Source organism: Cygnus olor, chromosome 9 (assembly GCF_009769625.2).
Source record: "Cygnus olor isolate bCygOlo1 chromosome 9, bCygOlo1.pri.v2, whole genome shotgun sequence".
NCBI classification, from domain to species: Eukaryota; Metazoa; Chordata; class Aves; order Anseriformes; family Anatidae; genus Cygnus; species Cygnus olor.
Window position 1 is genome coordinate 1,390,292 of NC_049177.1, and position 26,974 is coordinate 1,417,265.

General features: G+C 40.2%; 1 long non-coding RNA gene across 1 annotated transcript; it reads right to left on the minus strand.

The window, feature by feature from the left end:
* Positions 1-2,829: 2,829 nt before the first annotated feature.
* On the minus strand, positions 2,830-25,395 carry LOC121074818. Its single transcript, XR_005822552.1, has 3 exons — positions 25,187-25,395; positions 4,796-4,890; positions 2,830-4,034 (listed from the first exon to the last, which is right to left on the minus strand). It is a non-coding gene; the product is annotated as an uncharacterized LOC121074818 (long non-coding RNA).
* Between the last annotated feature and the right edge of the window lie 1,579 nt (positions 25,396-26,974).

The window sequence follows — 26,974 nt, forward strand, 5'->3', positions numbered from 1 at the left end:
ATATCACTGCAGTTCTGCAACACTTCCTCTGTACAGTCTTTTTTTTTTTTACAGCACAGATTACCAGTTCAAAGTTCATTATAACTGGAAGGCTAAGGAAAAGTTAAAGATAAGAGGTAAAGGTAAAGGAGTGATTTTATCTGAGCAATGTTTACTTCCTTGATTTAAAAAAAAAATCTAGGAAAATCTGTGCAATTCCAATAAAAACCCTGCGTGTGTGTGGTGAGGGGTGGGTAGGGCTGAACAGAAAGAACTGCCTTGGTATGCCCAACGTACAGATGACAGCAATACCCTAATGACTGTCCAGATGGAAGTCACAAATCCTTTATATATAAGGGTTCTGGGGCAAATCGATTGTGATCTGGCCGCAGACAGGATTGTGATAATACTTTTGTGCTCCACCCTGGCCTTGAAACCCCAGAAAAACAAGGCTTCCAATATGTGAATATGTGCATGGAAACAACGACAACAAAATCACCAGGAATACAATAAACAAAAATCAACAAACAAAACCCAAATACCCAGAAAGCCATATCCCCATCCAAAATCTCACGGAGTCATGAAAGAATTCCAACTCTATAATCAAGGAGTAAAGGGGATAAAGGTACTGGTACCACATTATTGGAATGGCTATGCCATTCCCACTGAGTCAATTTACTTCACAGTGCCACTGTATTAACGTTTGCTGATGCTTCCAAATCACAGGGGATTTTCAGATGAGGGAAGATGACTGATTTTTATGAAAATGGGAATCGAGAAGGAAGAGGACAGCCATACAGTGCAATTCACTAGCAAGATGCTTGGCACTGGACTCAGTAGAATAAGCGGTAAAATTGCACCTATGGAAGAATATTTTGAGTGGGAGTGAACAGTTGGGTACTGCTTGTGGATTGCTTTAACCATAGGCTGTAAGCTCTACTTAATGTACATTTGAAGTACAATCGGTTCCAAATATACAAGAAGTGTAAATTACTATTCACCCAAGATTAATGTTTTTCTTCTTTTAAGAATCTCCATTTTGAAAACACATGGGAATCTTTGCAGCTATTATAAAGCCTATTATAACTAACATGTAAAACCTTACATCCACCACTTATACTCTTGTGCAATGTAAATAACTGCAGCTATCCCAGAAGTTCCTAGACTGAAACACAATCCTACTGCAAATATTCTTGATATGACCTAATTATATCTCCCCTGTTACAGCTTTTAAGTCACTATAGAATAGATCATATTTCATGGCAACAAAAGATGTTGCTCCTTAGGAATGACTTTCCATTGAGAAGAGCTTTAATTTATTTATAGCTACACTTTATACTGCAAATAACACTGGGAACCCAGATAAGCTGTTAGGAAGAATTGCTCTCTCCTTCTATTAAATTAGTTGCTATAGTTAACTGATTTAAATCTTATTGCAAAAATAAAAGGCTGAAACAAGTTTGCCTTATAACAGGGAAACGAAACACATTCTGTGCTAGGAGCTAGCTAGAGAATAATGTCTACATCAAAGATTTCTTTTACAGTTTCTGAACGCCTTTTATGCCAAAAGAAATAATGAAAGCTTTAAAAAGAGTAAGAGCTTTCCAAGAAAGCTTTTTGTGTATTGGAAGATATATGGGCTGTTCTTGAAATGTTTCTGAGTAGGCACTCAGTGTAGGGCTGAAGAAGTGCAAAATAGCTTTTTCTGCTCAGGGCTCTAGGATTGCTCTATGGAGCTTATACTTTAAAGAAAGTGAGTTCAAAAACTTAAAAATTATGTTTTACATAGAATTATAATTGTGATTATTTTTAAAGCAACAACTCATATCTGTAATAGCAGCTCTAGTCTTCAGAGAAAATGTCTCTGTTGGCTTAAGAGAATATTCAAATATAAACAAAAAACACTTTTCTGTTGTCTGAAGCTAAGACTAGGACATAAGCCCTGAATATCGGAGAAAACTACATTACATTAAAATGTTGTTAAGAACGTTCTATGTATTTCCTTCAGGGACATCCAGGCTCACTTGTATACTGAGTGGAAGACATTGGGTTCCATAACACCTTTTTTTTTTTTTTTAAACTCAGTAGCAGAGCAGTATTTTTAAAAGTTTGTGCTAAAACTCTAGCATGATTTTTTTCCCCTTTCATTCAATAATCGGTACTGTCATGCTGTGTAACCTCAGACAGCTTCCATATGAAATTGCAAGTCTACCAACAAAAGGCTGTACCTGAAATGGAAAGTGAAAAATGAAACTCACTGGCTGCAACAACTCTAGTCAAAACTTAAAACAGAGCCACATCCACCTTTGTTTTCAAAGAATAGCTGATACCTTTTGAGATTCCCAGTCCACATTTCAACATTGATTTATCTGAACCAGCAGCTCACTGCTGCTCTTCCAGGCTTCATATTGTTAAGCCTCTCAACGACTCACCAGTCAACTGGAAGAATCACCAGCCAGAGACATGAATATTTCGACCAAGCTAAAGTTTTTCACGAAGTCTTCCTTCAGCACAAAGTTTTCCAAAAAAACACATTGAACAACAGATTCAGATAATCAGCTAACTGATCAGGTAGGGACTTGATAGCTATCTCTGCTCAGGTGATGGGCAGGGATCCAGGGCAGTTGCTCATGCTCTCAGCTTCAACATTTGTATGCAGGGTTAATAAAGCCATGGTCTTTTGAACCTGTTACTCAATTTGCATCAAAAGAAAATTCAAGTGAGGGCTCAAAAGTTATTTTTAAAGATTTTGTTTATTTACTAGGCTATTTAGCTTCCAGACCCACAGGTAGGGCACTGTAAGTATAAACACCTTCCCTTTATACAACACAAACGTCTCATCTAAAGGATGGCATTATCAGCACTTTATTTACTAATTAGTTCAGCAGTTTATTATGCTGAAATTTAAATGTACTAATCAAATGTTTATTTTGTAATCATGTTACATTAATGCTAATTAGTGATGTATTTATCGCTTCAAATTTAAATGCTCTAGTCAAAAGTTTGACATTAAGTTGCACCTACCTACTTAAACAGTCTCTAATGCATTGGCTAATTTTAAATACCATTAAACTGGCACAAGTATTTCTTTGTATTCTAAGCATTATTTTAAAACAGCACCTAGATAATCTGGAAATTGTTATTCTGTGGATGTGATAGGTATTTTTCCATAATTACAAACATAAAATCTGAACCAAACATCTTTTAGATATCCCTAATTCCCAGGGAATTACATGTGAGATTTGATTATTAACCATGAATCATCCGCTCTTGCTATTGTGACATAGCCTGTACCAGAAGACTACACAACAAATAAAGAACTTCACAAATTAAGCAAACTTGACTAAGCACAGCCTATTTCTCACCTAACTGCATCTATCTGCAGCCAGGTTAATGCATGTCTGTAGTTCAAAGGGAGATCTGAGCAGATTTAGGAAACCACAGATAGAAAAAAAAAAAAAACAACAGTAAAAATGAACACTCTTCAGGGGAATAACCTGCATATGACTGCTTGGCTATACATAGAAAAAAATCTCCAATACTTTACATTTCCAGCTTTCCAAATATTAACACACTTTGTTGTTATCAAGTACTGTAAAGTCCCACTCAGGCAGGAACAACCCTATCTTCAGAATTTTCAGCAGGGACAGAGACACAAACAAAGCTTAAGATACAAAGATTTGTTATCTTCATGAGGCTGCTTACAAAGGACGTAGTTCAGACCCACCTTTTGTCTGCCAGATATGAACATTCAGTTGCATCTGGCATCAACTCCCCACAGCCTGGGGGACAAAACACATCTCTGAAGATACGTGAGATTTTCAGAGGGAAAAATGGAAATCTTGTATCTTCTGGATGCAGATGATTTATTTCATGGCCTGTCCTCTGTTTAGATACTGTTGTGAGTCACATGGTTTGCTTTTCATTTCTTTAACATCCGACAAAGCCTTAAATTCATGTAACCAGTTTCAAGGATTTTGTGAATTATCTTCACTTACAGGATTGTCAGAAAGCATGTTCCAGATCTGATCTGATGTCACAGTGTGCTGTTCAAACTTTAAAACAAAACAAAACAGCAATAAAGTAAAGCTAATGTCAAATTCTCCTTTCCTTAATAACTTCCTCAAGTATTGTATCAGAAATAATCCTGTAGCTTACATTTTAAAAAGCTATCGTCTTGCTCCACATTTGCGGCTTTGATTTTTTTTTCATGCAGTTCTTCCAACCTAATTTAGTTTCAACTGAACCTTTTAAAAACTTCTTCCTTAAGATTTCTTGATACTGCTGAAAAATCTTGCATTTATATAGTGCCTAAAGTGGTCTATCCAAGGTAACTTTATTACCAATGATCTCAGATGCTCGGAATCCCATTCCACTATTCTAGTCTAGAAAAAACTCCTTGAAGACTGAGCTCACATTAGAAGAACCTGATCTAGACAGGTCAGAAGATTTGTGTAGAGCATGCATCTGCACATGTATGTAATACATCTACTGTTAGTGGCTCTTCAAAACACGGTTTTGTAGCTATTGTTATGAAATTCATTTTTTAACAGAACATTAAGAATACCATAAGTTACAGTTCTTACAGATCTTCTAATAAACTAATATTTAAAAATATAGCGCACTTAAAGCAGAAGATAGTAAGCCTAGAGTGGCAATGCCCTTGCCAGTGCATTTAGTCAAAAATATAAGTGAACAGGAAGAACATTTCAAGTATAGAGTATTATGAAAATTTGGATAAAACTACGAAGGTAAAATACAAAATTGAACATTAATACAAAATTAATTTAATAAAAAGCCTGGCTCTGAGACAAACCTGTGACAGAGGACTCCATATCACAGCAGTAGCTCCAACGGTCAGAAGATGATCAGTAAACACCAATGTGTATTGTACTCAACCTCTATGCTGCCCTGATAGTGATACAAGTTTGGAGTAAATTAGCCACTGGATGCAGGATTATCAAGGTTTATGTTAACACTTGTTATTGCACAGAAAGATGTTGCAGGGGAAGCGTAAGAAATCAACGCTCTCACATATACTTAGGAATTCCATATTCCTACACACACAAATGGCATGTTAAGAGAAGTCACATTTCAAACACCAGCTTCCCAGGACAAAAGTGAGAGCAGGGCAAGCTGTGCTGACCCAGCACGTGCTGGTTGCCCTTTCCGTGCTCAGTTTACCATGACCACCTGCAGGGTGCCAATGACACTGAGCTCGTGGTTAGCGTGCCCTACTCGGAGACATGCCCCCCACCCTTACATGGCACTTGGCCCACTTCTGATGCGGGTCAGGCATTAAGACAATCAACCACCTTTTTTTTTTTTTTTTTTTTTTTTTACTAGAAATCTAAATGCTGGAAGAGCCTTACAAGCTAAAACTAATACCTAGTGGCAATTCTCCACTAAATGAGCTGGGGGCAGGATGCTAAGGCACTGGTGGCTGCACAGCTCTGAAGGAAAGAGGCAGCACTGGCAGAGCTGGCCAGGGGTCTGCTCTAATTTGAGGAACTGACAACATCAAACAGCAGAAAGGAAAGATAATTAAGTCCAGTGCATGCTCTGATTTTGAGAGCTACTCTTTCTTGTTGCTCTTCCAGAAACTGTGTCACAGCTAATTAAAGTCATCTGTGACAAGATGGCCCTTCTTAATGAACTTGCTTCCTTCCCCCCTCACCCCAGGTAAGCTATGTCTTTACATTCTGAATGCACCATCACATACCGACTGCATCCCTTTCGCCAGAAATATTGCAGCAAATCCTGTATGTTGTTGAGATGCCTATTTTGTCCATCCAAAATTGATTATAGCTACTGGCTGAATAACTTAGATTTCGTCATTGTTCAGAATTGATTAAAAATAATTAAATATCTCTTTTCTTTAGACTTTTTTTTTGTATACAACATTCTAATGTTTTCTCATTTTAATCACAGTCAAAAGGCACTTCTGTTCTAATGGGTATTTTCTTTCATTTGTATTTAGTATAGATTTCAATATTAATAAGAAATTACTGAACCTTAAATAATTTTTCTTTGGATCAGAGCTACTTTTCATTTTCTTTCACAACTAGTTTTTTTTTAATTTATAGAGCAATATATATATATATATATTTTTTAAAGAGAAAAGTAGGTCAGATTTTCATTTCACAGGGAAGGGGTAACAGTACATTTTTACCCACAAATTTAATAAATCCTACACAAGTAATAGTATATGAAGAGGTCAATCCCCACTAGAACTGTATTTTAATTATACACAGTTATCTCTGGAATTAAATTTTTCCTGCCAGCTGATTATCATAATTTAAGTTCTTCAAGCGATCACAGTTATTTTGAACATACTGTTTTTCATATGTCTCTTACTCTATGCCAATATTCTTGTAGATTACTCCAAGGATGAAGAAATACTAAATAAAATATTTCAGCCCTCAGATTGTACAACTCGTGTACCGAGTCATTCATTACTCACTTTTTTATTATACTACCAATACACACACACACACAGACACACACACAGATTTCTAGGTTGGAAGAGACCTCAAGATCATCGAGTCCAACCTCCGACCTAACACTAAGCACTCCACTAAACCATATCGCTAAGCTCTACATCTAAACGTCTTTTAAAGACCTCCAGGGATGGCAACTCCACCACCTCCCTGGGCAGCCCGTTCCAATGCTTAATAACCCTTTCGGTAAAGAAGTACTTCCTAACATCCAACCTAAAACTCCCCTGTCGCAACTTTCACCCATTCCCCCTCGTCCTGTCACCAGGCACGTGGGAGAACAGACCAATCCCCACCTCACTACAGCCTCCTTTAAGGTAACTGTAGAGAGCGATAAGGTCGCCCCTGAGCCTCCTCTTCTCCAGGCTGAACAACCCCAGCTCCCTCAGCCGCTCCTCGTAAGACTTGTTCTCCAGACCCCTCACCAGCTTGGTCGCCCTTCTCTGGACTCGCTCGAGCACGTCCATGTCCTTCCTGTAGCGAGGGGCCCAAAACTGAACACAGTACTCGAGGTGCGGCCTCACCAGAGCCGAGTACAGGGGGACAATCACTTCCCTAGACCTGCTGGCCACACTGCTTCTTATACAGGCCAGGATGCTGTTGGCCTTCTTGGCCACCTGAGCACACTGCTGGCTCATATTCAGCCGACTATCAACCAATACTCCCAGGTCCTTCTCCGCCAGGCAGCTTTCCAGCCACTCATCTCCCAGCCTGTAACTCTGCTTGGGGTTGTTGCGCCCCAGGTGCAGGACCCGGCACTTGGCCTTGTTGAACTTCATACAGTTGACCTCAGCCCATCGCTCCAGCCTATCCAGATCCTCCTGCAGAGCCTTCCTGCCCTTGAGCAGATCGACACACGCACCTAACTTGGTGTCATCTGCAAACTTACTGAGGGTGCACTGGACGCCCTCATCCAGATCATCGATAAAGATATTAAAGAGGACCGGCCCCAGTACCGAGCCCTGGGGGACACCACTTGTGACCAGCCTCCAACCAGATTTGACTCCATTCACCACAACTCTCTGGGCCCGGCTATCCAGCCAGTTTCTAACCCAGCGAAGCGTACGCCAGTCCAAGCCCCGCGCAGCCAGTTTCTTGAGGAGAATGTTGTGGGGAACGGTGTCAAAAGCCTTACTGAGGTCAAGGTAAACCACATCCACAGCCCTTCCCTCATCCACCAAGCGCGTCACTTTGTCATAGAAGGAGATCAGGTTCGTCAAGCAGGACCTGCCTTTCATAAACCCATGCTGACTGGGCCTGATCGCCTGCTTGCCCTGCAAGTGCCGCGTGATGACCCTCAAGATAATCTGCTCCATGAGCTATCCTGGCACTGAGGTCAAACTGACAGGCCTATAGTTCCCCGGGTCTGCCCTCCGGCCCTTCTTATAGATGGGTGTCACATTGGCTAGCCGCCAGTCAACTGGGACCTCCCCCGATAGCCAGGACTGCCGATAAATGATGGAAAGCGGCTCGGCCAGCTCCTCTGCCAGTTCTTTCAGTACCCTCGGGTGCATCCCGTCGGGCCCCATCGACTTGCGCACATCCAAACTCCTTAGCAGGTCGCCAACCATTTCCTCATGAATAGCGAAGGCCACATCCTGCTCCCCATCCCCTTCCGCCAGCTCAGGGCACTGGGTATCCAGAGAACAACCGGTATTGCCGCTAAAGACTGAGGCAAAGGCGGCATTAAGCACCTCAGCCTTTTCCTCATCCTTAGTAACCAGGTTTCCCCTCGCATCCAGTAAAGGATGGAGTTTCTCCTTAGTCCTCCGTTTCGCATTGATATATTTGTAAAAGGATTTTTTGTTGTCTTTAATGGCAGTAGCCAGGTTGAGCTCCAGATGAGCTTTGGCCTTTCTAATTTTCTCCCTGCACAGCCTCGCTACATCCTTGTAGTCCTCCTCAGTGGCCTGCCCTTTTTTCCAAAGATTATAAACCCTCTTTTTCCTGCTAAGCACAAGCCGCAACTCTCTGTTGAGCCAGGCCGGTCTTCTTCCACGCCGGTTCGTCTTTGGGCACGTGGGGACGGACCGCTCCTGTGCCGTTAAGATTTCCTTCTTGAGGAGCGCCCAGCCTTCCTGGACTCCTCTGCCCTTCAGAACCGCCTCCCAAGGGACTCGGCCAACCAGCGTCCTGAGCAGCTCAAAGTCAGCCCTCCAGAAGTCCAATACAGCAGTTTTACTGGTCCCCTTCCTGGCCTCGCCAACAATAGAGAACTCTACCATTTCGTGGTCACTCTGTCCAAGATGGTTTCCGACCACCACATCTCCCACCAGTCCTTCTCTGTTTGTGAAGAGAAGGTCTAGCGGGGCACCACCCCTGGTAGGTTCACTGACCAGCTGCATCAGGAAGCTATCTCCCACACTCTCCAGAAACCTCCTAGACTGCTTTCTCTGTGCCGTGTTGTGTTTCCAGGATATATCCGGGAAGTTGAAGTCCCCCACGAGGACAAGCGCCGACGATTTTGCAACTTCTGTCAGTTGCCTATAAAACTCCTCATCCGTCTCCTCATCCTGGTTCGGCGGTCTATAACAGACCCCGACCAGGACGCTAGCCTTGCCGGCCTTTCCGCAGATCCTAACCCACAGGGATTCAACCTTATCATTCCCAGCCTGGAGTTCCACAACATCAAAAGATTCTCTAATGTAGAGAGCCACGCCACCACCCCTTCTGTGCTGCTTGTCCCTCCTGAAGAGCCGATAGCCAGGCATTGCAGCACTCCAGTCGTGGGAGCGGTCCCACCACATCTCCGTGATGGCAACCAAGTCGTAGCCTTCCTGCTGCACGATGGCTTCCAGCTCCTCCTGTTTGTTACCCATGCTGCGTGCATTAGTGTAGATGCACTTCAGCTGGGCCATCGCCTTCTTCCCCAGCCTAGCCATTGTTTCCCCCGGCACGGCTCCAACAAGCCTTCTTTGAGCCCCGTCCCCCTTCTTGCCTAGTTTAAAGCTCTCTCTATGAGCCCCGCCAGCTCCTGGCCTAGGATCCGTTTTCCCCTTGGAGATAGGGACCCGTCTGGGGCCATCAGGCCAGGTGCCGAGTAAAGCTCCCCATGGTGAAAAAAACCAAAATTTCTGTGCTGGCACCAGCCTCTGAGCCACCTATTAACCACGTGAGCTTTCCATGTCCTCTCCGTGCCTCTCCCTTCCCCCGTAGGGATAGACGAAAACACCACCTGCACTCCCGCTCCCTCCACCAATCGTCCCAGCCCCCTATAGTCCTGTTTGATAGCCTTCAGGCTTCTCTTTTCAAGATCATCACTGCCAGCCTGGACTATCAAAAGCGGGTAATAGTCAGAGGGGCGAACCAGGTTTGGAAGCTTCCTGGTAACGTCTCTGACCCTGGCCCCAGGGAGGCAGCAGACTTCCCTATGCGTGGGGTCAGGCCGACAAATAGGGCCCTCCGTTCCCCTGAGGAGGGAGTCGCCCACAACAATCACCCTTCTCTCTTTCTTGGTGGAGGCAGTCCTGAGGCGTGGAGCCAACTTCCTCACCTCAGGCATCCTCCTGGGTAGGCTTCCTACCTCGTCCTCACCCACCGGTCTCTCAAGCTCCAGGGCCTCAACCTATTGTTCAATACCTCAGTCTTTTTTTCATCAACTTTTTATTTAAATTTTCAATAGTCATGGACTATGTGGAAATACCGTGAAATCGCAGCGTAGCATGTGGCAAAACTGAAGAGAGCTAAGATACCAAAAATACAATTTTTCACCTACCACATTTCTGTTTGCATTTGATCCTCTTAATTTGAATTTCTCTCAGTATCATTAAACTGCAGCAACACTGATGATGGAGGTCAGTTAAATTTCAGTCTTGCAATTTTTGTACAAAGATAACTGGATTGAAAGTGCACAAAGGAGCATCCACTGCTCTTTTTTCTATATGTAAAGAACAAATCCTTCATGGCTCAAATGAAGTAAGGCGTTTAAATATGCGAAGTCAAAAGTTAAAAACCAGCTAGCAGATTAGATATGCATATAAATATAGCAAACCATCATGAAGCCCACAGGCATCATGGCAACATAACCAGTAGGGAACTAAAGCAGGTAGAAAAGAAAATTAGATCAGATTTTTGAGGCTATGACACATTGCATGTTGGAAGCATTTACCAAATTCCTATAAATAAAGAAGCTATTCTGAGCAAAATTGCATAAATATGATGGAAATTAAACCCAAGGAAAGTCTACAAAAAGGTAAGTTTTTTTGTTTTTGTTATCACAAAAATATCTAAAAATAGAAAAAATACAAAACAACAAACAAACCTGTTTCTAGTGCTCTGATTTCAGCTCAAAGGCAGAACCTTTTGCAATAGCTTTTAGCTGATAGCTCCTGGTGGCACAGGGTGTTGGGCTCTTTGAATTTCAGTCTTTTCAGTTGGAATCAATATGTACAAGATCTGCTATTGTAGTCTGCCTCCATATCCCAGATGGCCTCTTTGAAATATCGGTCCACCTCCTGATTCCACCTCCCTACAAGATGTTATAGAAGGAGGCTTATAGACTATATTGAGCAATGTCTCCAGATAGTTACCCAGTGCCATTTGGCAGATCAGAAGTTGCAGCCCACCCAGCCACAGAAATACAGTCAAGAGAGCACCAGAGGACAACCGGGGCTCTGCAGGCAAAGAGGTCATTTAGGAAGTCTGCTGAAAAGCTTGAGCTGAAATTTATGTGCTTTCACAGAACACAGTTTGAAGCTCAGAAACACCATGGTCCCAAAACCTCAAGCCAGAAGAAAGTAGATGTTGGCTCACTGAGTGTTTTGCTCAGTTGGGACTCTGGAAAAGGCTTACTGTCTTCACAGTCTGAACATTTCAGAGAAGGCAAACTGAGTCTGGGATAAAACAACACTGGGATCTAGCTTCTATATCAAGCACATGATACCACACAAGTCTGTTATTCAAAACTTGTGGTTCCATGTGGCGTAACGGCCACACGGACACCAGGGTTCTTTTAGGATCAGTAACTGCTACTTCTTTATTGATGGCATATCATCTCTCTGTTACTGAGCGCCTAACTTCATCTCTCATATTGAGGGCGTAACTTCATTATCCTTGTTGCCTCCCCATACCGAGGACAGGCTCCCTTCTTATACCATTCGCCCCACAGCAGTCCTTTTCCACTAACTATTCATTGGTCAACAACTTTGCCCTGCAACCAGCAAACACCCAGCAACTTCCATGCCTTAGCGGCTGGAGAACAAGCAACCCCAGACGGCAAGGCCTCTCCTGAATCACCCTTCTTTGTTCCCTCTAAACATTTTACATTCCTGAGGGCCTCATCGTTAAGAGTCCGATGTTATCACCAACCATGGGGCTTGTCGACCCCCATGGCCACACACTCACAGTTCCACTAGTACAGGGCTCACTCACCTCTCTTCAGAGAAACCCAGCATAGAAGGTATAAACCATTTATCTCAAAATCCTATAATCCTGTGTCCAAAGAGAATCTAAAAGATCACTATCAGGTATCAATTCTCAATCTCCAATATCTAAATATACATAAATATTTAAACAACCTGCCGTGCACATATGTGAACTACAGCACATCATTCCATAACAGCTACATCCCAGCAAGCTGAAAGTCAGCTCAGTCACCGTCAGGCAGAGTTAATCTCAAAGATCTGTCCTGCTTTAGGTTCATTCTTCACCTGTCAAAAACAAAGGCTATCACTAGTGCTGTCAGAATTATCACTGGAGTTTACAGAAGCATTTGTCCACTTTCAGCATTCATTTTAGTCTACGTTCCAGCTTCAGGAAAGACAGGTAGTCTCTTTGATACAACAGGCAAGCCACTCATGAAGAAAGACTACAATTCATGGTAAATACATACGTACATATATATATATAAGGCATTACAAAGGAAAATAAAACCCAACCTTTCTTTTTCATACTTTCTACAAAAATGTTATTTTCTAATAAAAATATTTTATGCTCAAACAAAAATTTTGAGGTATTCCTGCACTGTTAATGATTGAGGTATTACTGCACTGTTAATGATTGCCCCAATACACTTAGCCAAGGTAGGAGGGTGGTTTCCAATGACTGAGAAAAGAAACAGATTGACAGAGAACCCAATTCCTGAAGGATACGCCAGGCGATTGGGGGTGGGATGTATTCAATTTTTTTTTTTAAGCAGCTCTTGTTCCATGATCTAGAAGTTTTACACAGCCACCCATTCTTCCTGACACAGTTGTAACAAGCAGCACTTTGAAACTTGTGTGCTGCATATCTGGAACAAAGCTGCTGTATGCAAAATGCTGCTCTAAAGCCTTCAGTGGCCCTTTCAGGTCAGAGGTATGCTCTCTGGGAGCTAAGCTCTGTGTGTGCTCAAATCCTCTCCAGCTGTGGAGCCATGCTAGGAGACTTTACAAGCAATAACAGACCAATTGTTGTTTCAACAGTAAAAACAACAAGCTAAAGAGATCAAATTTAAAACAAATAATAATTGTTAGATTTCATTCATGGGGAAAGGCAGAAAGACAACTATGTAAGCCAGATATTAATAGAGGTTTAGCTCTATTGAACCTGCTTAAGAATGAGGAGGAAAACCGTAATTTAATAATTGCATTAACTACATATCCCTTTACAGTCGTAAAAAAAAAAAAAAAAAAACAATGAGAATGCCCATCTGGTCTTACATGAGTCTCTGAAGAATCATCTGAATACCGCTGTCCATTTAAGTGAAAAAAAATAATAATCCTGCCAAATGCTCATCAGGGCCTTCTGCCAGACTTATGGCATAACTGCTGCTGTGCAGAAAGACCCCTTCCCCTTCTCTTCTTTCTCAATCTCTCTTGAAATCACTCAAAAGACCCATAGCCAACGTGATATACAGGACAATGAACCCTAGCCATTAGAAAGAGCAAGCAGCGTTACTGATCACTTACACTCACCCGAACTGGCTCTAATATTGACACATGTGAAGGATCAGCATTCTGCAATTGCTTCACCTTCATTCTGCAATTGCTTCATTCTGCAATTGCTTTCATTATGCATAAATAAGTATAAATAAGTGTCAGTTCTAAAAATTTCTAATCCAAATATCTTCGGCCATCCAGAAAGAGTGCTGTTAGAAACTTTCAGAAGTTTTCTGTTGAAAACTAATTCCACACCGCTTAGGAAATTCATGTTCTAAGTTTACTTTCCCAGGTGACTACATGCCATGACCACTGAAGCAGCACTATTTCTACCACAGTATTTAGGGTTGGGAGAAATGAGATTTCAAAGGCTTAATATTACTAAAAATACATTACCAAAGGGAAACAAAAGCAACAAAACGCTTTATATCATCCCAAATTTGCAGACATCCTGAAATAATAGCCATGATCTAGCTGAAAGATAGTCACAGAGATGTCAATTAATTATTTCTCTTGTGATCAAACTACCACCCTTTGCATCCGCTGTAAATCCCAGGTGATTCCCAGACACAACATGGTACCAAAAGCCCTAGCTGTTATGTAACCTAAACTGACAAGTTTTCCTTGGGAGAATGTTCAATATTTTTTTCCTCTTTAAATGCTGCTACATATTGAACCGTAAGACTATACAAATTCATGTGTAAAATTAACCAAGTTTAAAATAAAAACAGGTGTAAGGGTACTGTTTAATTCAATATTTTCATGTATAAATGACTACTAAGCTTCCAATTTTATCAGTTACAAACAGTTGTATTATCTGTATGTTAGATTCCAGGGGAATTGTAAAGGCAGGGGTTATTTGTTGCAGGTATTAATAAAGTTAATTGTGCACAAATTGTGAATTTGAGATTAAATTGCACAAGAACCTCACATCTCCAGTTTGTTTGTGCGTCTCTTCACACAAAATTCAGGACCTCCCTCAAGAGAAAATTTCCTACCTTTTTTTTCTCCAAAATAATTCTCCTGAAACCTTCAATAAAAAGTGTCTTTGAATTCAATACTAATTTAGAATTGTTCCAAATTTTGCTCCAGAATTGTACATACAAAATCATATTCCTTTATTTATTCTTCCATGACTCCAAAACCCCTGTAATTGCTAAAAACTTCAAATCCCGTTTTTATTTAATGGAGCTGAATGTAATCTGTTCTGCTGTGACCCAAAGCATCTGCAGCTTTAATCACACTCATCATCTTTATTAAAGTGATTTAATAATCACTATTGATTTGATTCATATTGAACCACATCTGAAGTTGGCAGAGTTCAACCTCTCCAAACACTGCCTTCTTAATTGCAGGAATAGCACTGGCTCCTGGCTAAAAAAGCATCAATTAATGTATATATATTCAGGCTCTGAATCTTTACATAAGATGCTCTGCATTTTTCCACACGCAATGTGGAAAGCTTATTTTCAAAAAACAAACAAATACTGAAATTCACATAGAATTGAAGATTTCGTTTAGCCTCAAAAACTCCCAAGTACTCCCAAGCGGAATAACATATCGAAGACAGGTGAAAAAATGACAGAGACTAGAGAAAGTAGTCCAAGGATCCAAATGCAAGTCCTAAATCAAAGTTATTTGAGAAGGGACTTGAACTTTGGTCTGCTACAATGGGAAGAGGTCACTGTAACAATGAAATTATTTGCTATTCAGAAGTGCATCTCCCTCCTTAGGAGCTTTACCAATCTTTTTAATTTCCCAAGAGAAGTGTCCATTTAGAACAACAACAAAACCACCTTCCACCAACGGATGAAATCTTTACGAAGACTCCTCTCTAATTTCGGTAGTTGTACACTGGAGGCATAAATCACCTTTTAATATTATTTTTAATATTATTAGGTCTCCACAGAGACAAGAGTGTATACAGTATCACACTTTACTGAACAATTGAGATGTGTACTGGTTTCCTGGCTCCCAGTTCATAGACTTGACATGCAAGAAGAAGCAACAACAAAAATTTGAGGTTTCAGGACACATCAGGCTTTCCAAACATACTTGAATGCTTAATTACATACTACCATCTACTTATGTTCCTCATAAATTGCTTTAGATCTACCCAGACAGTTAAGAACAATGTTTCTTTTATCAATGAACAAGTGATGACCTACAGCCTAGTAGCTAGACAATATCTATGACATACATTTTGCCCCCCCATCTCTCTCTCTCATGGACACTCCATGCTTGGATGGCAGACTACAGACTTGAATTAAGGATCCTGATTGACCAGGAAGAGATTTCCTACATCAGTCAGTCCAGTGTCTTTCCCTGAGTATTTCCCCTTTCTTTTGCTTACACTGCTCACCCAAGAAAAAAAAACCAAGCTAATGCAAAAACCTCATTAAACCAGCTGCAGATGTTAGGAAGAGTTCTCAATATTACTCTGTGGTTTAGATTTATTTTTTCAATACTTAACTTAAAATAACACCCATCTTCAGTCTTAATTTTCTAGTTACAACACCTGGTTCAGTATCTCTTTATGTTCATGTTTTTTGAGATTTTTATATTTTAAAGAGTAATCACAAGCAGCATAGTGCATCTAATCTTATGTCACTAATGAAACATAAATGACTCTTTTTGTAATTTAGAGCTTGTCCCCCAGTCCCTTTTTTTTTTTTTTTTGAATTCTAATACTTTGCAGGATTGATAACTGCAAACAAGAAACCAACCACAATATGAGCAAGAACAAGAATCAAATAATCTCCACCTACATATTACTCCAGCAACTCCCTGCTCATTAAGAGAGGGAGAGCGATAAGTAAGGACTAGGAATTCAGATACATCTCTCCCTACACAATTCTTCCAGTTTCTAGCATGCTTCTGACGTTTTCAAGGAAACGAGTTCGCTTCTTGCTCCACTATCATTAGATGGTGGCACTGCACCTCAAGGTGCATAAGTAGGAGTTTCATATTTCAACAGAATTTGGAAAACCCATTTCATTATCACAATCCATTAGCCTTGAACCTAAAGCCTTTAGCCTGCAGTGTGAGCCATAAATAGGCTAGTACTGGCAATATTAAAGCTTACTGCCAAGAATGGGTGAAATATTGTCAAACGAAGCAGTTTGTCTTCCAAAATATCATTACTTTTCTACTGCTTCTAGAAATATCCTTTCATGAATGTATTGAGTAGGTAACACAGAACAGAGCAAAAGCAGCAGGGCAGGGAACAGGCAGCTGGCGAACCTGTAAGGACATCAGCACAGTGAAGGGTGGAGAGATTGCTCGTCCATGGCTGAGTCTGAAGGCTAAGACAGCCCAGAAGCCACAGCTCTGGCTAGAACAGAAGGCAGGAGAGACCTGATTTTTTGCACGGATGAGGAAATGGAAGGTACCAGGAATTTCAGGGGGGAGGAGATGGACAAATTTAGTTCCTTAACAGAAACGTTTGTGTTGCCCCTGCAGACTCAGTGAAGAGGATTTCAGATCCATGCTTTAGCTAAGTGCAGCTGTTAGCCTGGGGCAGTACAGCATCACGAGAGAAAGCAGACTTACAAGAAGAAGTATCTTAAGTTATTAAAGGTGCAAGGCTAATATGGACAATATGCTTGGAGGCTAAGACACTTTAGCAATCTGTATCGCATTCAACTCTGTGGATAAACTGAAGTCATAAAATGAAATCGTAGAAGAATGATCTTTATTCAGTGAAAACCTGAAAGGAGTTAGGAAGGCAGGATTTCAGCCTAAAGGTTTTTGTTATTATCATCTTATTTCACTCATGCTTATTTTCAAGAAGTCAAATGAGCATTGAACTATGTCTGTGAGTTTTAAAATACATATGTGAAGTAACTATGTTCAGCTACAATAGAAACAGATAAATATTTATGTGCTACCATCTATACATTTTATATCGGCTCTTACAACAGTGAATATTGTTCTTCACCATCTAAATCAGTGGAGTCATCTTAGATTTCAGAGAAGAAAAAGTATTTGAAAAAACTAATCTGAATATGAGAGAATACTTAATAAATTAAATTGTGTACTCCACATGAACGTATATAAATATTCTCATAGGGAACAATTGCCTTTAATTCAGAACTACAAGCAGGTTTTCCTTTCTGTTTGACACTGGGGCAAAACCATCCTGTGCTGATTATACTAACCAATATCATTACTTTTGGCACAAATGCCATTAACACTTTTGATGTTCTTTCAGCAGCATAAATAATTTTTTCAAAATCAAGAGATAGAAACTTATAAGAACAACAGGGGACATTGTTTTGGTCAGAACCTGGCAGCAGATGTGCTGGAGAGGCCACAGCGCGATGGCACAGATGCAGGAGCCCAGGTGACAGCAGTATTCAAGCCCCATCATCCTTCCCACAGCAGCTGGCACCCTCTACAGCTCAGGTAGCAGCCCCGTACCTGTGCAAATACCCAAACCCTGCAGTAACACTTGGGCAGGATGCAGGAACCAAAAGCCACATAGGTATATACACTCTGGGGCAGGATGCAGGATGCTGTGGTTTTTGCAGCCTATGTTGTAGCCAAAGTCAACTTCAAAGAAAGATTTGGGAAGAGAAAGCCTGCTGGCTTGTGGCTGGTGCAGTATTTGATCAGAACCGAACTACACAGTTAAAAGAGGAGGGCTGGTTGTTCAAACATACAGATAAAAACACACACACACACACACACACACAAAGTGGTCCTGGATCTCTTACAGGGAAATCACAGAAAATGCAAGACCCTCCACAGCAGTCTCCATGGCAGAGGATTTGTTCTGACACAGACCTCTCTCTCTCGAAATCTTAGCAGGTCAATGTACAGTGAAGTACAAACTGTTCAGGTCAGCAGGAAAACAAAAGAAAAGAAAACACAAAACCCCACCACAAAACAAACAAAAACTCAACATAGTAATAATCTTAAAATATTGCCCCCCAGAAAATATATTCATTTTCAAGTGCCCATCACTGTAGACTTTAGTTTAAACTTTGGGGTGCTTGGTGCCTCCATTACTGCATACCATGGGTGTGAATCAGTAATGCTGTGCTAGCCTGGATTCGAACTACAGAAACCTTCAGCAACCCCTTTACCTTCACACCAAGAGACACCAACAATCACCTGCTTCAGCTCAGACCATCGCAGGATTCTGTGTGTGACTGTTGGGAGAGAAAAGAAAGTAGCACGGCCCCATATATTCTGCCCAGAACAGAAATAAAAAAAAAATAAAAGATTATATTAAACGAGAAAGTTATGAGAGCTTGGCTTTTTCACCGGTTGCCTCTTCCTTTTACACAAATAATAATACAGGTTTGTCTACAACATCGGCAAAATTTGGCAGAACATACTGTTGAGGAAAAAATGAAATCTTGCAAGGGGAAAAAAAACAGAAAACAGTGAAGTTATATAAAATTCTCAATATTAATACCCAAAGTATTAATAATAATTAATACCATATTTACTGTTAGCCAGTTAAAAACCACAGCTGGACATACGTGACTTACTGAATAATTATACATCACTGCCTGTGTACTGGTCATTGAGCTTCTGACTGGAAAATATTTCAAACTTTTTCATGTGAATACAGCATATTCCAACTGGTCTTATTAACACTCCCCTAAATATTTTTCCTGTGTATTGATCAAATTTCCAGTTCAATAAAGACCAGAAGATTTGAATGATTACATGCATCTTTCCAGGCACATGTCTCCTGTTAAGACAGTGTTCTCCACAAAGACTTCAATGCTCTATAGTACATGTGCAACTAGTTACAGCATTAAAAATTCCAGGGAAGCATGGCAAGAAAAATATTGTTCTTGAAGAGATCTATTTTACAGTATATAAAACTCCCTCCCTTCCATACATGAAAAAATAAAGAACAAAAAGAAAGGAGCAAACAACCGTAAGCCTAAACTCCCTCTTGTCACAGTTAAAAATAACTCTTGGAGCTTTTACATCTCATGTTGAGTGCCAAGAGGCAGAAACATGTCTACCTGAGGACGACAAAGAGTTATTTTTTCCCCTCCCATTTTAAATACTTTGACCCTAAAAAAGCTGCAGAAATGACATTGTCACTGGGTACACAGAGCACTGAAGAACTTACACATTTATGGAAAACATCTTAGTGCAGCAACCGTACAGGCCACACAACTCAGAGGCAGTGCGGCAGGAGGCCCAGCAGGCCCAGTTTGCTGACCATGTCCCACAGGACCAAGCTGCACTTTTCTCCCCAAGTCCACGCCCACAGTGCCACGGCTGTACGAGCACGGCCACACACCAGGAGCCTGTAGTTAAACCCTGAGGGTAAGGCTTCTTTGAGGAGCACCAGAGCCAACACAACATGAGGATATGGTTCTGAAGCCACCCAGCAAGTGACAGTAAACATATTTGGTAAATGTATTCATTTTACTTTACAGCTCAAGACTGAAGAAACACATGCCAAAGAGGGCCCAAGACCTTTCACTACTTTGCATCAATCTTCTGTTTTTGTCTTGTTTAATAATCCTTCAGAAACAGTTCTGAGCCCCTTGACAAACTGCTCCAAGCATGCAAAGCAGACATATGATGACCAGATGGCCCATAGTCTCATACTTCAACACCCGTATGCTTCAAATGTATTTTCAGATTGCTGCTAAAGAGTTGCGGTTTACAGTTGCATAGATCCTAGTTGGCAAAAAGAAGCTTTACAGATGTTGGAAAAATCCCTTTCACTCCAGAAGGATCCCACTAAGAACACACGAGGAATTAAGCTGATCTGCAGCATATCTCTGAGCTAGCAAAACGATTCAGTTGTCTCTGATGTCCTACTGATAACATTTCTTCTTTCTTCCTTTTTTTTTTTTTTTTAAGACTGTTTCTGGGGGGAACAAGATTGCATTAAACAGTATTTTTTTTTATGATTGAATTGGATTTCCCCAATTGTTCCTACCAGACACTATGAAAAGGGATAACAGTGAAAATTACTAATAAAATAAATGCATGAGTTTTACTGATAAATTTATCTCTAGATCAAACACCAACTGTACTGAAGAAAAAGACTTAAGACTACAATTCAGGCTTTCAATTTTCTACAAATTGTTAAAAAATATTGAGCCTAAAGAAACAACGTATTTTATATTGAGTACTGAACATTTTACCAGGTTGTCAAGGTAAGCTATCTTGAAGTCACAGTTCACAAGACTGGCAATAGCTAATACTCAAGATTCTGATATACAGGAAGCCAAGGTTTGCAAGAAAATTATAACATTAGGTCAAAGGAGATAGTTGGGGATGGGCAATGGGAAAGATCTTTGAATTTTTCTTGTATTTTGAATGATAATTTTATGTTCCTTGGAAGACCACATTAAAAAAATATTTCATAGTCCATGATGAACATTTGGCATTTATTTCATGACTGTTTACCCAATGTCCCTTTAACAATACACAATAACAAGCATATTTGGAGTAAATTCCTGATCCCATTCCCACCAGTGGGGGGATATGCAAGCTGGATATGCAAAAGTACAAATGCCCAAGGGTCTCAGAGAGAAAATATTTGAAATATCTTATATATTAAATGAGAACATTTAAAAAAATAATTAATACAATAGCAGATATTTGTCAAATAGGTCAATTTATCAAAAAAAATCATATGGCAATAGTTCTCCAATTTGTTACTTACAAGACTAAATCACCTGTCCACCAATGGCTGGCCTATAATGAATAAAAGAGTATTAAAAAGAAACAACAAAAAAATCTCAATTTAAACATTACACAGAGAGGGAGATATTATGGCACTGAACATAAAAGAAGCCCAGAACAGACTTGGACAGTGCCACACGTGCTGTGAGAGGGGCTTAGTTATGAGATAGATCCCAAGCCATAGCAAATTTACTCTTTCCTTTTGAATAGAATATGCTCTGACCCACAGAATCACAGAATCATCTAGGCTGGAAGAGACCTCCAAGATCACCGAGTCCAACCTCTGACCTGACGCTAACAAGTCCTCCACTAAACCATATCACTAAGGGCTACATCTAAACGTCTTTTAAAGACCTCCAGGGATGGTGACTCAACCACTTCCCTGGGCAGCCCATTCCAATGCCTAACAACCCTTTCAGTAAAGATGTTCCTCCTAATATCCAACCTAAACCTCCCCTGGCACAACTTTAGCCCATTCCCCCTCGTCCTGTCACCAGGCATGTGAGAGAATAGACCAACCCCCACCTCGCTACAGCCTCCTTTAAGGTACATGTACAGCGCGATAAGGTCGCCCCTGAGCCTCCTCTTCTCCAGGCAACAACCCCAGCTCCCTCAGCCGCTCCTCGTAAGACTTGTTCTCCAGACCCCTCACCAGCTTCGTTGCCCTTCTCTGGACTCGCTCAAGCACCTCCATGTCCTTCTTGTAGCGAGGGGCCCAAAACTGAACACAGTACTCGAGGTGCGGCCTCACCAGAGCCGAGTACAGGGGGACAATCACCTCCCTAGACCTGCTGGCCACACTGTTTCTTATGTAAGCCAGGATGCTGTTGGCCTTCTTGGCCACCTGAGCACACTGCTGGCTCATATTCAGCTGCCTATCAACCAATACTCCCAGGTCCCTCTCTGCCAGGCAGCTTTCCAACCACTCGTCTCCCAGCCTGTAGAGCTTCTTGGGGTTGTTGCACCCCAGGTGCAGGACCCGGCACTTGGCCTTGTTGAACTTCATACAGTTGGCCTCAGCCCATCGGTCCAGCCTAACCAGATCCTCCTGCAGAGCCTTCCTACCCTCGAGCAGATCGACACACGCACCTAACTTGGTGTCGTCTGCAAACTTACTGAGTGTGCACTCGATCCCCTCATCCAGGTCATCAATAAAGACATTAAAGAGAACTGGCCCCAGTACTGAGCCCTGGGGGACTCCACTAGTGATCGGCCTCCAACTGGATTTAACTCCATTCACCACCCGTGTCTGTTCTCTGGAAGAATTTCACTTCTCCCCTTCTCATTGCCCTTCCTCTAGACATGCATCATGTTCATTAACTCCTAGATTCCAAGACTGCAAATTCACACTATAAAAATCCATGTATTCCTGAAAGCTATCCACAACAGGACTTGAGGAACAGTGAATAAAGTCAACATAAGCTGTAGCTATTTTTACTGACGTGGAAATACTAATGTATAAGGACTTTTCAGTACACACAACTTTTGTACAATCCAGTGTTTGTATGTATAAACAGACACAGTCTGAATCTCTTCTATTATTGTGCAATTATTTGTTTGCACTCTTCTGTATATTTCCATAGCATCAAGTAACACAGTAGATGTGTCTGTAAATGTCCATTTGTGACTATTCCACTGCTTAACACTCCAGTTTTCGTTAGATAAAAATACTATATACGGAAAATTATATGTGCAGTGAGCTTTTTTATTCCTTCGAGATAATCAAAACAGATATGTTTGCATTTACAATGAGTACTTTTAGTCCTTTTTAAAACTACTATATAACATCACATATATATATATATAATGAAAATTATATGAAATGTTAAAAAGAGTATTAGACAACATTCTCAAAGGAAAAGGGATGAAGTATATTTATCATCCAACAGGCAGCAAGAATAGACTAATTGTTCTTAAGTACAAATTTTCAGAAATGACATGACTTATGAATTTTATAGATCTTCAATATATGTATCTGAAATTTGAAACACTAAGTGATTTTCAGAAAGGAAAAGGATCAAAGCAAGCATCAAAAACTATTCATCCCCAAATCAAAGCACTTCAGGTCACCTTTGAAAATTCTGGTGAACTTATATAAAAATGAGTCACTCCTATTTCTCACATATGAGTTTGAATTCTAAGGATTTAACTACTAAATTATAGTATTTCACTAGCATCTAACATAAAACTTAATAAATAAAACACGAATTACAAAGGCAGTCTTATATAAGATGTTCAAACTCCACGTCAAATTCAATCCTCACCTGTACTAATTCATGCTTCTTAACCAGGAGTACTGTACACAACCCCATACTGAGCAGAGCATATCCCCCTATAGAGTAACAGGGTTTTGCACATGGGACTAGCACACCAGTAATTCTCCTGCAAGGATCTTAAGTGATGCAGTCTACAGCTGAATTTCCCTTTTCCCCCAGTGTGGCAACTCACCATCATACCTGGATCAATTAGTAAACTTCAAACTATATCTTCCCTCAAAGTGATGGGAAATCAGACTATTTTAGAATATCTTTCTTTTGTTCCCCAAGTGTATATTTTTGTTCTGTATTATGGAATTTCATCTCTCTTAAAATAAATAAAAATAAAAATCCATTCTCAATGTCCATTCCATGCTTTCTGTCTAGCAATTCAATACACCTCCTCTATTTATGATGCCTCCAAAGTTTGAATTGTTAGTAAATTTCAACAGAATACAACCTATGTTGTGCCAAACCTGATCCTGAAAATATTAAACAATATTGGTTCCAAGATTGATGCTCAGAAACTCTATTAAATAATCTTTCAATACACTCTGCTACCTCATTTTAATATGATTTATTCTGAGGCAGCTTTATCACTCCAGTTTATGCTTATTTCCTGGAAAGCGTACAAAAATATAAAATAATTCAATTTGACACCTTGGCTCAAAAAGCACTTCCTTCTGTACGCAAGCCTACAGTTGATTTACTAAATGACAATGAAATGTATAAAGCAGCCTTACTGTGCTAAAAGTTACTGCCAATATACGACATTGTTAAATTAAAAATTAATTGCCTGAAGAAACATACAGAAATGCACACATGCATAGTTGAGATTTTTTTATTTAGTGTTGCTCAATAATTCATGGCTTGAGTAAGAACATGCCTCTTTCAGCATAAAAATGCTAATTGCATTAAAGAAGGAACAATCCCTGAAGCACAGAAGTGAGCATTACAAGTTGTTAGTAAAAAAAAAAAAAAAAAAGTCCCACTGTAAGTCATTTTTATTAACTCACTCTACAGTTGTAAGAGCCACACAATTACAAATATTAAAGAACTATTCTGACTTAAGATAAATAATCAAATTAATTTTTAGTTTAGCAATTTTTTAAAACTCCAGTCCAACTGACAGACTGAAGCTAAGAGTGACAAAATGCCACAATTTTCCAATATTTCTTTTGCAGCACTTTCACCTCTTCTTTACATACAGTGCACCGATGTGCTTTCTCTACTGATACCAGCGAGTGGTGATCACCACAGCACAAAACCAATGAAGCTGCTTTTCTCCCTCTACAGCTGAAAAAAGCATTAGCTCCAGCATAGGCATTCGTTTTTTAAACTAAGATACTTTTAAGTGATAATTTCCTTTTAACATTTTTTTTTTGAATTTTCACTCCTTCCCATTTTAACCAAAACAATTTGAGAAAAGCTAGCAGAAAAACAAACAGAGAAACAAAAACATGTAACTCTCAGTGCATTTCTGGCAAAACATTTCAATCAAAAAATGTCCCTGTTGTCTCTCAGTAGCAATTAAGTGACAGTAATGAATCAGCAAGTGCTGTTCTGCAGTATAAGAGTCCTCTGCGGCCAGAACATACACATTAATTTCTTCTTTTAATCTGATTTTTTTTCCACTACAGTGAAAACCACGTACTGTGGATGCAATATGCATCATGCAAAAAGTATGTATTTTAAATTCGCATCATCCCTCTCATCTCAATGGAATCAAATTGTGTTTGGGACTCTAATCCTTTAGCAGGACTATGTCAAAGTCTCCTATCAAAACTGCACTGTACTGAGAGCATCTAAAGGTAAGGGTTGCTTCCACTACAGAAATAGGGAATCATGTTGTTGGGGCGCCACTGGGACAGGACAAAGGATTCAGATGGGAGAGGAAAAAGGGCGAAAGATGGAAAAATACCTCAAGGGCAGCTGCATGCAAGATCCACCTGGCTCAGAATCCACTTCAAGGAGCAAAATTGCCAGAGACTGCAGGTGTCTTCTGGGGAAACCGTTACCAAAGATTTTTTCTTTTATTCTCCTTCCTAGGTGTTTGTCACTGTGAGGGATGAAATGTCAGGAGAGGCCACAAGTCTGATCCAAAATGTATATTTTCACAAGAAGAAGAGCTGCACTTTACAGATTTAAAAAAAAAAAAAAAAAAGAAAAAAAAGAGGTAAAATGTTGTCATTTTTTTTTTCATTAAATTTCACAATTATGAGGTTTAATACCAAAGGATATAAATAGCTTAAAACTTTGTTTTAATTACTTGGTTGGTACAGAGATTATATCTCCTGTCAGAACACAGTAATGTAGAGAACATTGACCAAATGAACTCTCTCCTTGTTTGTGTCTCATGTAATTAAGCATTATAATTATAAACAGCTTTGGGCTGTCATAATTAGACTCCTGTTGATTTTACTGTTGTTGTACCACACACAGCTCTCTGGTCACTGGCTGGTCATGCAGAGGCTGAACACAGTCTGTGTTTTAAAACGCTGACAACTGAGTAGCTAAGGAAGTCTTCAAAGACAGAAACTGTGCTCGCTTGAAATGGATTCTTAATCAGGCATTTCTACAGAAGGACTAAACTTAGCACTCACACTGTTATTTTTGAGAAGAGAATTTATATAACCAAGTTATTCCTCCTCAAATGTTTGTGGCATTTCAATTAAAAGCAGCTCTAAGCAACTGCTTCCTGATCAAATGTCACCCTTGTTATGGAATTAGTCAAATATTTATCAAGATGAATTTTAAATTATTTTCATGCATGTCCTTCCTAATTACATTTGCATATGCATTAATCTAATTAGCTCCATGTCTTAATATGAATCAAAAATGGATATTTTGCACATTCTTAGATTTAACTTTTAAGAAGTGCCACAACGGTTGTGAAACAGCACAGCAGCTTGGATTTGCACACCTCATTCCAGCCAGGCTGCGTGTCCTCTGCAGTGACATGGTGACTAATGCAGAGAGGAGTCGATTAAAACTGCCCATGAACTGCCAGAAGGTAAAGACCAAGCTAGGACAGGCAACTCTGACCGCTTTCCATACGGCTAGGATTTGAAATCTGTTGTAAAGAGGTGGAGATTTTATTATTCTTCTCTCACATGCTTTCTGAAAGGCAATCCACTGAATTTTCATTCACCTTTGTACCCATTCAGAACCTGTTACCATTGACTTTCCTGGGTTCTGCTAGACATTTGGAGTTGATTCATGTAATTACTCCCTCTCTTTTTTCTTGCTGTATAACTGTGTCAATGACCAATGACCAGCCCTTCTTTTTCTTTGCTCACTTTTGTCACCAGGCAAAGAGGAAAAAAATCTGGAATTTAAGACATAAGGCAGTTTGCAGTTATTCCCATTACAGTAATTCTCAAACCTATGCCAGCAAATGAGTCAGAACTGTACCAACGTATCTGTCTTTTCCCTTCACATGACACAATCTGATTGTGAAGAAGGTGGTAAGTTTTCTAGTAGTCTTTGCTCTGCTATTTCATGTGTATTGGGAGAATTCCCAGCACAGAAGATGACAGCGTTGCAGAGGGATGATAAAAAGAAACACCTTTCCTCTAAAATAAGGGAATACTACAGAACTACTTTGAGAATATCTCCATACAGATTGCCATGAACACAGTCAACTCTGAAGTTTTTACAATTAAAAAGTCACAGCCCTGTTATAAACTTTAGGTCCTTTCGCTGAGCA